Source organism: Cyprinus carpio, chromosome A9 (genome assembly GCF_018340385.1).
Source record: "Cyprinus carpio isolate SPL01 chromosome A9, ASM1834038v1, whole genome shotgun sequence".
Classification (NCBI taxonomy): Eukaryota; Metazoa; Chordata; class Actinopteri; order Cypriniformes; family Cyprinidae; genus Cyprinus; species Cyprinus carpio.
The window spans coordinates 2,994,584-3,003,969 of record NC_056580.1 but is presented as its reverse complement, the minus strand read 5'-3'; positions in this window follow the sequence as shown (position 1 = coordinate 3,003,969).

Below are 9,386 nucleotides of genomic sequence, written 5' to 3'. Positions count from 1 at the left end.
GTGGTGTATGGTGGTTATACTATATTGCACTATGATGTGCTGTGCTATTCCACGTAACAAATTAAGGTTATGTAAGCATCGTGAGAACACTGTTTTGAAATGTGATGTGCTGTGCTTTTGTTACCTTGTGATGCAATGTATTGTGCCATGCTGCTTGATTCAGTTGTGTATCATTCAACTTAAATCTCTGCTACTTACCACAATTAATTCCTTACACAAACACATTTCATTCACATGTTCCAATCCAATATAGTTTTCCATATTTCAGGTTAGAAAACATATCCGAAAATATAAAGGATAGTGAATGCATTTTCATAAAAAATTGTTTGCTTTAAAACTGCTGTGGTATTGATGATTTCTTGTGTCTATGCCATGTTTCACACATACTATGTATTCTTGGTATTCTTTGAAGTAATAGGCAAATATCATAATCACTCGGTTCCATGATATATATATCAAAGTACCACGGTATTATCATCTGATACCATCACTGTAGTTTTTTGTATGGGTGCGGGCTTGATGATTATTTAGTACTCTGCAGATATGCATTTAAATAAGCACCGTGTAACATCACTGAGTGTTTCAGCATCAGTGTATGTTCCCATGACTGCGGTGATGTGTTAAATGGGCTGAATTGTGTAATTGTGTGTGTAAGTCCAGGGGCGTCTCTAACAGCGCTCCCGAGCTCTTTCTGGACACACCTCATTGCTTTACTGGTTCCCATTTGGTATGATTTGCCTCATATTCCTCTTATGAAATGTTTAAAACCGCATGTACACCCACACTTAACCTGGCAGCTTTTTAAGATGCTCACCATATTTAAGCTTTATTCTCATTCATCATAAACAACTATTCACTCTGCTAGGACCAGCTACCACCATGCTGGTGAATGGCGCTAGCAAGGTGGAACCATGTCACTATAACACTCGGGGGACCAAACAGATGGTGAAACACACACAAACACACACTCTACTGGACATCGGAGCCCTCACACAGGCAGACATATTGTTCTTCAATGCATACGAGAGGGACAATACTAAACCGAACAGAATGTGTCAGTCGTGCAAGCATACCGCCCCTCCCCCGTCTGAAAAACAATACAGATTGTTCTAGATGTTGATTAATGGCACAGATATAAAATGTAAATGTTTGCACTATTGTATGTGTCCTCTGCTGTTGTGTGGAAATGCGGGTCAGACACCTTAAAGGCAGCGTGGTGCTGAGCAGAAGGGACAAGGATCAGCCAGGGGACAGCAAATGTATTCAGATTATACTGCTGCTCAGGACGCATCCCAAAATCTCCCTGTTTGATTTGAGCTCATTTATCATTATTCTCTTTGGCAAGCACAATGTCATCCGCTCCCAGAAGAATTATAGGATTGCACTGCAGAAGACAAACAATTTACTGGCACTTTGCCTCACTGAACAACACTGTCTGCCTGCCAGCTCCCATCCATTTCACTGTTCGCACCATACGTCACAACACAACACACACTCACACACCGTTTGAACAGGCACCAACAAACTATATGCACACTGAAACTAACAAACATCTTGTACCACAGACGCATATATGTGTGTATACGGCACAGACTTGACGCAACATACGATTCAAGCAAAGCATTTGTAGCAAACAGCATGTGTAATCACGTGTAGCAGTCCCTGCTAACACGCTAAAGATAATGCCTTTCACTTTCTTTGGAAGATGAATACTCAGATTGTTTTCACATTGAAATGTTTGTGTGTGATGCTCAAGTTTCTCATGTAGCTCTGCCCCTTTCCAGCGATGCGCTCGTTGTTTCCACAGCATTAAGGTTGTACGTGTTTATGAATGGACCACTCGTTTTAAAAACTTCCCGGTCAACTGACATTTGTTATGACATTTGCCTTGAATGTTACAATGCGCATGATAACTTTCGTTAACTCTACAATAAGCAAATCCACTTCACCAGCTAATTACCCCTCAACAGCGATACTAGAGTTAAAATGGAAGCTCAAAGACAAAATTCTAAAGATGGCTGCACACTTTTTTCTCTGGAGCATAAGAGCTGCTTCCCAAATGGCACACTATACACAATGCATTTATACACTATGTACTTATGCACTATGTACTCAACCATGAAGTGTATGAATTATAGAAGGTTATTTTGTCTTTCATAACAGTAGTGTGCACGATGTGAGCAACATCTCAAACTTCTTCTTCTTTTTTTTTTGTTAATTAAGTGCATCATCTGGATTTTTAAAGTGCACTTGTTTTTTTTTTTTTTAATTTTCAAACGTCATAGAATAGTGCATAAGTATGTGCTTTGGGATGCACCGAAGGTCTATACAGAGACAACTACAAGTCAGACATTCATGGTTTGATTGACCTGAAAAATGCTACCACTGTCAGAAAATCACTGTGATTAGAAAATTCCGTGAAATTACATGGAAAATATGGAATTTCAAGGAAAACAGAAAGTGTGTAGATGGGAAAGTGCCGCGAGAAAGGAAAGAGACACAATTGGTGGGCTTGGCAGCATTTTCTACTGCAAACTCCCTGTTGCTTTCTTCCGCAAATGAGCTGTGAGGAGCTGCCGCTGGCCGAACGAGTGGAACGGTAGCAGAGAACAGGAAGGAGGGATGGGATGGGGTGGGGGGAGGGGTTTAGCTGGAAGAAGCCTGACACCCACAACCCCCCCCCCACCCCAGAGTGTCCCATGCTCACTCTGTCCCCCTCAGCCACTGCATTCTCCAGACATTTACATTATTCAAAGATAAATGCATTGTCAATTCTGTGTCTCCACACACTAGATATGTGCGCTGCTCCACTCCCAGTACTGCCAAGGGTCTCTCACCCCTGCTGCCCACAAGACATTCTACAAATGAAATCAAATGGATACTGTTAGAGTTTAGAATAATTTAACCTCACAAAGTGTGTGCGTGCGTGCGGTTGCACTATGATTAAAATACAACGTACCAAAGCTCTGTGAATTTATCACTACAGTGTCACTTAGAGTTTTTGCCCTAGATTGTGTAAGAAATGGCCAGTGATTTGAGACTTGTGCTTCGATATATCTCCATGTCATTTCTTGTCATGTGTAAGCGAGGTTGTCCCTGTGAGAGAATGTGATATTGATTAAGTGCATTACTATGTTCTTGCCACTAACAGATAATAACCTGTTCATTCGCCCTCCTTGTGCATACATTATGCATCAGCGAATTTGTATGATGACGTATGGTCATCCTTGCTACAGTCTGCACAAACACAATGATCACTCTCTTTTCCATGAAGATAAACAGCCTGTTTATCAATATTATGACATATCGCCTAAGTCTCCTTTATCATCAAGTACTGTGTGTGTGTGTGTGTGTTATTTATGTTTGCAGAGTTAGATAGGAGCTGTTTGGCTGTGTGTGAGAGAGAGAGAGAGAGAGAGAGAGAGAGAGAGATATGTATCCAGTGAGTCATTTGTATATGGATCCACAGAGAATCAGATCTCCTAATGAAGGCACTCTCAGAACACTCCTGAGATCCTACACAAACGACATGGGCTTTCATCAGCCTTTTTGTGTGATCATAACATGGACCATAATGGACCCAGTCTGCCCACCACTAATTACACATCCCGCTCATACCAAGCTCCCCTTACTCAACCCAAAGGACTCCTGTCTGAGCAAGAGCTCTATGGAAAGGGACCAAGAGATACAGGGAAGTCTTAATGTAAATTAATGTTGTATATATCTCAAGAAATACTGCAAATGCATAGAATTAATTCTCAAACCATAACACACACACTGAAAAAGCATGGTAAAAAAAAAACCCTATAATACATGGTTTTATTAATATATTATTTAATATATAAAATATATTATTTTATTTATTTATTTAATGATTAAATCAACCTCAGTAGCTGTTTCAATTAACAATTGCAAGTTTCCACAATAAAACTCATAGGAAAACCAAACTATTTTATGAGGTGGCAATTTGTTATTTCATTTTTCTATTCCATTTTGAATTTGTACAATGTACAATGAGAAAACATATGATTTTTAGAAAAAAAAAAAAACACACACACAAAAAAAAAAAACATAAAGGCCCACCCCTAACTCCAATCCCTAAACATAACCAACATTATAGGGCATAGATTTGCCAAATTCTAAAATAGTTACGAACTGCCATGAGACTGTGTTGTTTACCACTTTTTACAGTACATCAGCATTACAGATTGCATTCCATCCAAATCAATCTCACTATGAAAGAGATGTGTGAATTCATGTGATTTAGCCACCAATTCACCAAAATGTAAAATAGTTACGAATTGCCATGAGATTGTGTTGTTTTCTCTCAGATACCTGATATGTAGCTGAGCTTTTTCGCATTTGGCTCCCAAACTCTGGAATAGCCTTCCTGATACTGTTCGTGGTTCAGACACACTTCCTCTGTTTAAATCTAGATTAAAAACACACCTCTTTGGCCAAGCATTCAAATAATGCATCTCATAATTTTGGACTGCAGTTATATCTGATCAAATGCGCATTATTATTCTTTAGCTTGGGTTAAACTAATTACTTTTACTTGGCTGGAACAGCAGCTAAGCTAATTATGTCTCTATTTGTTTCTCTGTTTTGCCACGGGATTTACATCCTGTGGTAACTAGGATTTACACAAGCTCCAGTCTGGATCCAGAACACCTGAGAAGAGATGATGCCTACCCCTCAGAGGACCTCAGATGATGCTAACCCAGAGACAACATACAGAACTACCACATTTTGCTATAAGTTTGATTGCATAATTGCTGTTAATAGTGTTAATCGTCTGTTTAAGTCTTTTATTGACTTTTCCGAACATTTCTGCCGTATACACATAAACTGACAGTCACCACTGATAAGCCACTACTAAATATTGTAGAAACTTAATTTTCTGTAAAGTTGCTTTGCAATGATTTGTATCGTAAAAAGCACTATACAAATAAACTTGAATTGAATTGAATATGTCCGTTTGCTTGCACTTTTCAAATATACACATAATATCATATCAAATATCAACACATTTCCAGAGCAGACATGTGAAGTGGCTGCACAACTGACAGATCTAACAATCTCAGAAATAATCTTAGGTTTCATTTTCATACAGAATCCATGACTGGAGGGCTTATTATGGGTTATTACAGCTTGTATCAGTCTGCAAACATGCAACCTGATCGGCTCTCTCACTCTGAGTTAGATCATAAAAGTGGCTGATGTAATGCAGCGGAGTGGAGCGTGGAGCTGTGCATGAATAGAACAGGATGTGTGTGCTCTGTAGTCACCTGTGGAAGTGAGTATGATAAAGATCTTTTCTGTGCTCAGGTAACCATTCAGAATGGATCTCACATAGGTGTCTCCCGCTCTTGATAAGATGTTTAATAACCCATTTTTAAACTTCCTTTTTAAATAGAAAGACTGTGACGTTTAAAACCCAAACCCATGAACAAAGCTGTCTGCAAGCCATTTTTCATATTTAATAGTGGGAGGCCATTTTACAGAAATAATGTGTCTGGGATTACAAATGAAAAGTAGAGAGATTCATTCTTTATCATACAGACAGATTAAATTCCAAACCCTGTTACTGTAATAGGTGCACTTGTAACTCCACATAAATTAAGGCATTAATTCAATCGGTCTCTGTTTTAAACAAAATAACACATAGCTCAGAATCCAGAGGTGTAATTTATAGCGAAGCCAAGTTCATTTTAAAAAACAATCCATTTCTCTGCACGTCTGAGGGCTAATACGATGATGTTCTGTGGAATTCAGAGTGTCTGAATCTCTCATCGCAGAGCCAAATAAAAGATAAATGAAGATGTGTTTTATTCCGTCATAATTTCCCACTGAGAATGCCATAAAGGATGACATCCATATGGATTGGGGGGGTGGGGGTGGGGTGGGGTGGGGTGTTTTTATGTGGAGTGGTATAGTGCTTCTGTAATTTATGGCATATTTCCTGTGTGATCAGTTTGTCTGTCAGGTTGGTGGAGGAGAAAGGAAGGACCAGCCTCAGAGAGAGTGAGAGCAGGAGAGCATTACGCTGGCTAGGTTAAATATCCTAATGATAAAAATAAATCAAAACCATCAGCTGCTGGTCAGTCAAATGAACAGCATGCTGAAAATCTCATACATCTGGAAAAAATTAAATTACTGTAATGCCACATACATCATACACAAGAATTTTATTATATATATATATATATATATATATATATATATATATATATATATATATATATATATTATATATATATATATATATATATATATCATACAATATATCTTATTTGTGTTGGCCTGTGTTTGTGTATGCAAACTCAATAACTAGTATCTATTAGTCTTCATTATTTTCAGGCTAATGACAACTATAGCATGATGCTGCGCTCCAAATAGAGGCCATAATGTAATGTGATGATGTATGGAGACCTGCTAACATTAACACGAGCCACACCACTCTTTTTCACACTGTCGTTTTCTCATACTTAAAAAGAGTAAAATTGGTGGAAGGGCATTTCTCTACAACTAAACTTCACAAATTTGCTGTTTCAGCAATGATACAGACACATTTGACCTTTTATGCCAAGAGCAGGCCAATTCCTGGAAATGTACCAGCTATACATGAGTCAAGCTCTGCTGTTTATGGACTGTAGCTGTAGAATGTTTTGGCTGACAAGATTATGTCATGACAAACTCAGGTCACAGAAGGGATAAAGAAGGATTTGGTGCTCAGCAGTGACAGTTATTGAATTGTTTCTATAGAATAAACCCTATGTCCAGATTTTGGTACAGAACCAAGGCCCCCTAAAATCGTCTTATAATTGTTTTACTTCACACCCAGCATAAAATTGTATTTGGTCAACTCATCTCTCCATCTGGAGTACCAAAGTGTTGCAGTCCTGAATAATCCAAGTCCCAGCATTTGTTCTGTACGAATTACTGCTAATAACATTACCAGTCCAGAGACTAAATGGTTGATTTGGGTAAACTCTCAAGAAGGGACTGCATAATGAACTGAATCACAGAGATGCCTACATTCTGCACTTGGTTCAAGTGTTGGTTAGGTAAGTTGTGGTTAACATGCTGTGGTCAACACTTGGGTATAGAAATACCATTTTTTTATTATTAGTTCATGGGTTCAATATAAAATGTAGGTGTACAGTGATTAACTTTTATAATAATGAAAAAAAAGAGTAACACCAAACTTGAGGTCAAAATAATCTAATCACATAGGTACAGATCAATATGGAGATTCTCCAGATTCTATCTAATAAGCACTTAGAGTATTGTTGTGATTAAAAAATGCACTTCATAAACTCTCTACGTACTGTGTAAATGTTCATCAATTCAAAATTAAATCACCACCACAAATTAAGTCTGCAAGGATTATCTTAATAATTTAATCAAAAGTTTAAAAGCATAGTTTCATTATTAAATAGCTTAATATTTAGGAGATTGATTAGTGCAAATCAATAAGTGCATTAGGCGTTGTACAATCTACACCATGAGTAAGGTTTGGATGAACTGCTGGACTGATTTAGTTCCAGGCACTTTTATCTTGACAGCGAGAGCAGTGTGGTGACAGAGCAGATGGGGAGCTGGCGGAACTCGGTGCCAGGCCTTCCTTCTCTCTCTTCTTCTGCTTCATCCGCTTGTTCTGGACCCAGATCTTCACCTGAGTCCCGCTAAGGTGCACAGCGCGATCTATTTCGGTTCTTCTTGATTTGCTCAGGTACTTGCTCGGTCCTTCTTAATTTGCTGAGGTACTTGTTGAAGTGAAACTCCTTCTCCAGTTCAATGAGTTGTTTGATGAAAGCAATGCTAGCTGCAGTGTTGGTCAGTTTGCACGCTGCCTGCAAAAAGTATAGACAATGCTATTTAAAAATATCTGAACATTGTTTGTTGTAGGTAGACAATGCCACATTTTACAACGGACCCCCCCCCCCCCCCCCCCCCCCCAAAAAAAAACAAAACAAAAAACAAAAAAAAACAAAAACTAAAAACTGCTTTGGCATAATTATCCAACTGAACCAAGCCCTGTTTGCTCTGTCGGCTAAACTGCTCTAATATCACAACCCACCTGGTTCTGAGCTGCCACCCTAGCAAGCATACGCTGTTTTATCTCATTGTCTGAACTTATATTTCTCCAGAGTTATTGTAGCAATGCTCGTTAAAATTAGTGTAGCCTACAGGTTTCCGTGCAGCATGCATAAACTACATTTGAACCATGTTCGGGACCTTGTGAGCCAACTCACTAGCGTTTCTATCATAATGCACTCCAAAAGAACCTTGAAGCATGTTCGGGGTTAATCGGGTGTTGACATGATGATCCAGAATGGTTCTCGTCAGTCTCTCTCGGGTGCCTCCGGGGTAAGACGAGGGCGCAGTCTTCCTCTGATCCTGTCTGCACTTGGCCGTGAAAGTCATAAAGTTCCTACCTGGTTAACAGTTGAAGAACGAGGTCATTATGTCTCTTAAATCGCCACTTTAAACGGTGAATGGTAGCTCGCGTTGCTTGTCTTCATTACTTACTGTACTTTTTGGCTCAACTTGTAAATATTGCAACAACGAGGGGAGGGGCCTCGCCTTGCTCTGACCAATCGAGAGCGACCCATGTGTCTTCTGGCCTGGGGGCTCTAGTAGCACTCATCTTTGTTTCTCAGAGCGCTTCACCGCATAATAATAACTGGATCTGATTTATTTTATGAATTTATATACCAAACCCATGAAAGCCCAAGAAATTGTTTGCTTTTCTCACGAACTGAGATTCTTTTGCAGGATTGTCAGGGGCCTCAATGTCAAATTCACAGGCCATTAACAGTATATGGCACATTATTCAGCTGAAACGCATGAATTACTCTCCACACAGGAGTTAATGCCATTTTTTCCTACCTATTAGATAATGTAAATTAATAGCCTAATAAGCTATTTGATTTTTTTTTTTTTTTCTGGCTTGCATTAGGCTATATTGTGTGCTTTGTTAGAGAATCAGAGAAAGTAAGAATAATATAAAATATGGATTCTAAATGCTTCTCTCAACATTATAGCGTGGGATGAACTGCGGTTTTTGTCCCTTATGAGCTGAAGTTAGACGCAGCGCATCTGGCTTCTCCCCTCGGAAGACTCGGAACTGCTGTCGAGGAAGATTGTGCACAATCAGTGATTGATGACCTCAAGCTACCAAATACCCATGACAACTGCAGCGCTCAAACTAAGACTTGCACTGTTATCGAGCGCTTTTATTTTAAGCCGATACAACAGTCAAATAAAGCGTAATGGCTTACATTTGTCTAAACAGGCGACGTAACAGTGGTTGTTTCTTTCAAAGCTAATAAGTAGCCTAATATGAGCAAACAGCACTGTCCAGCTTGCTCAGAACA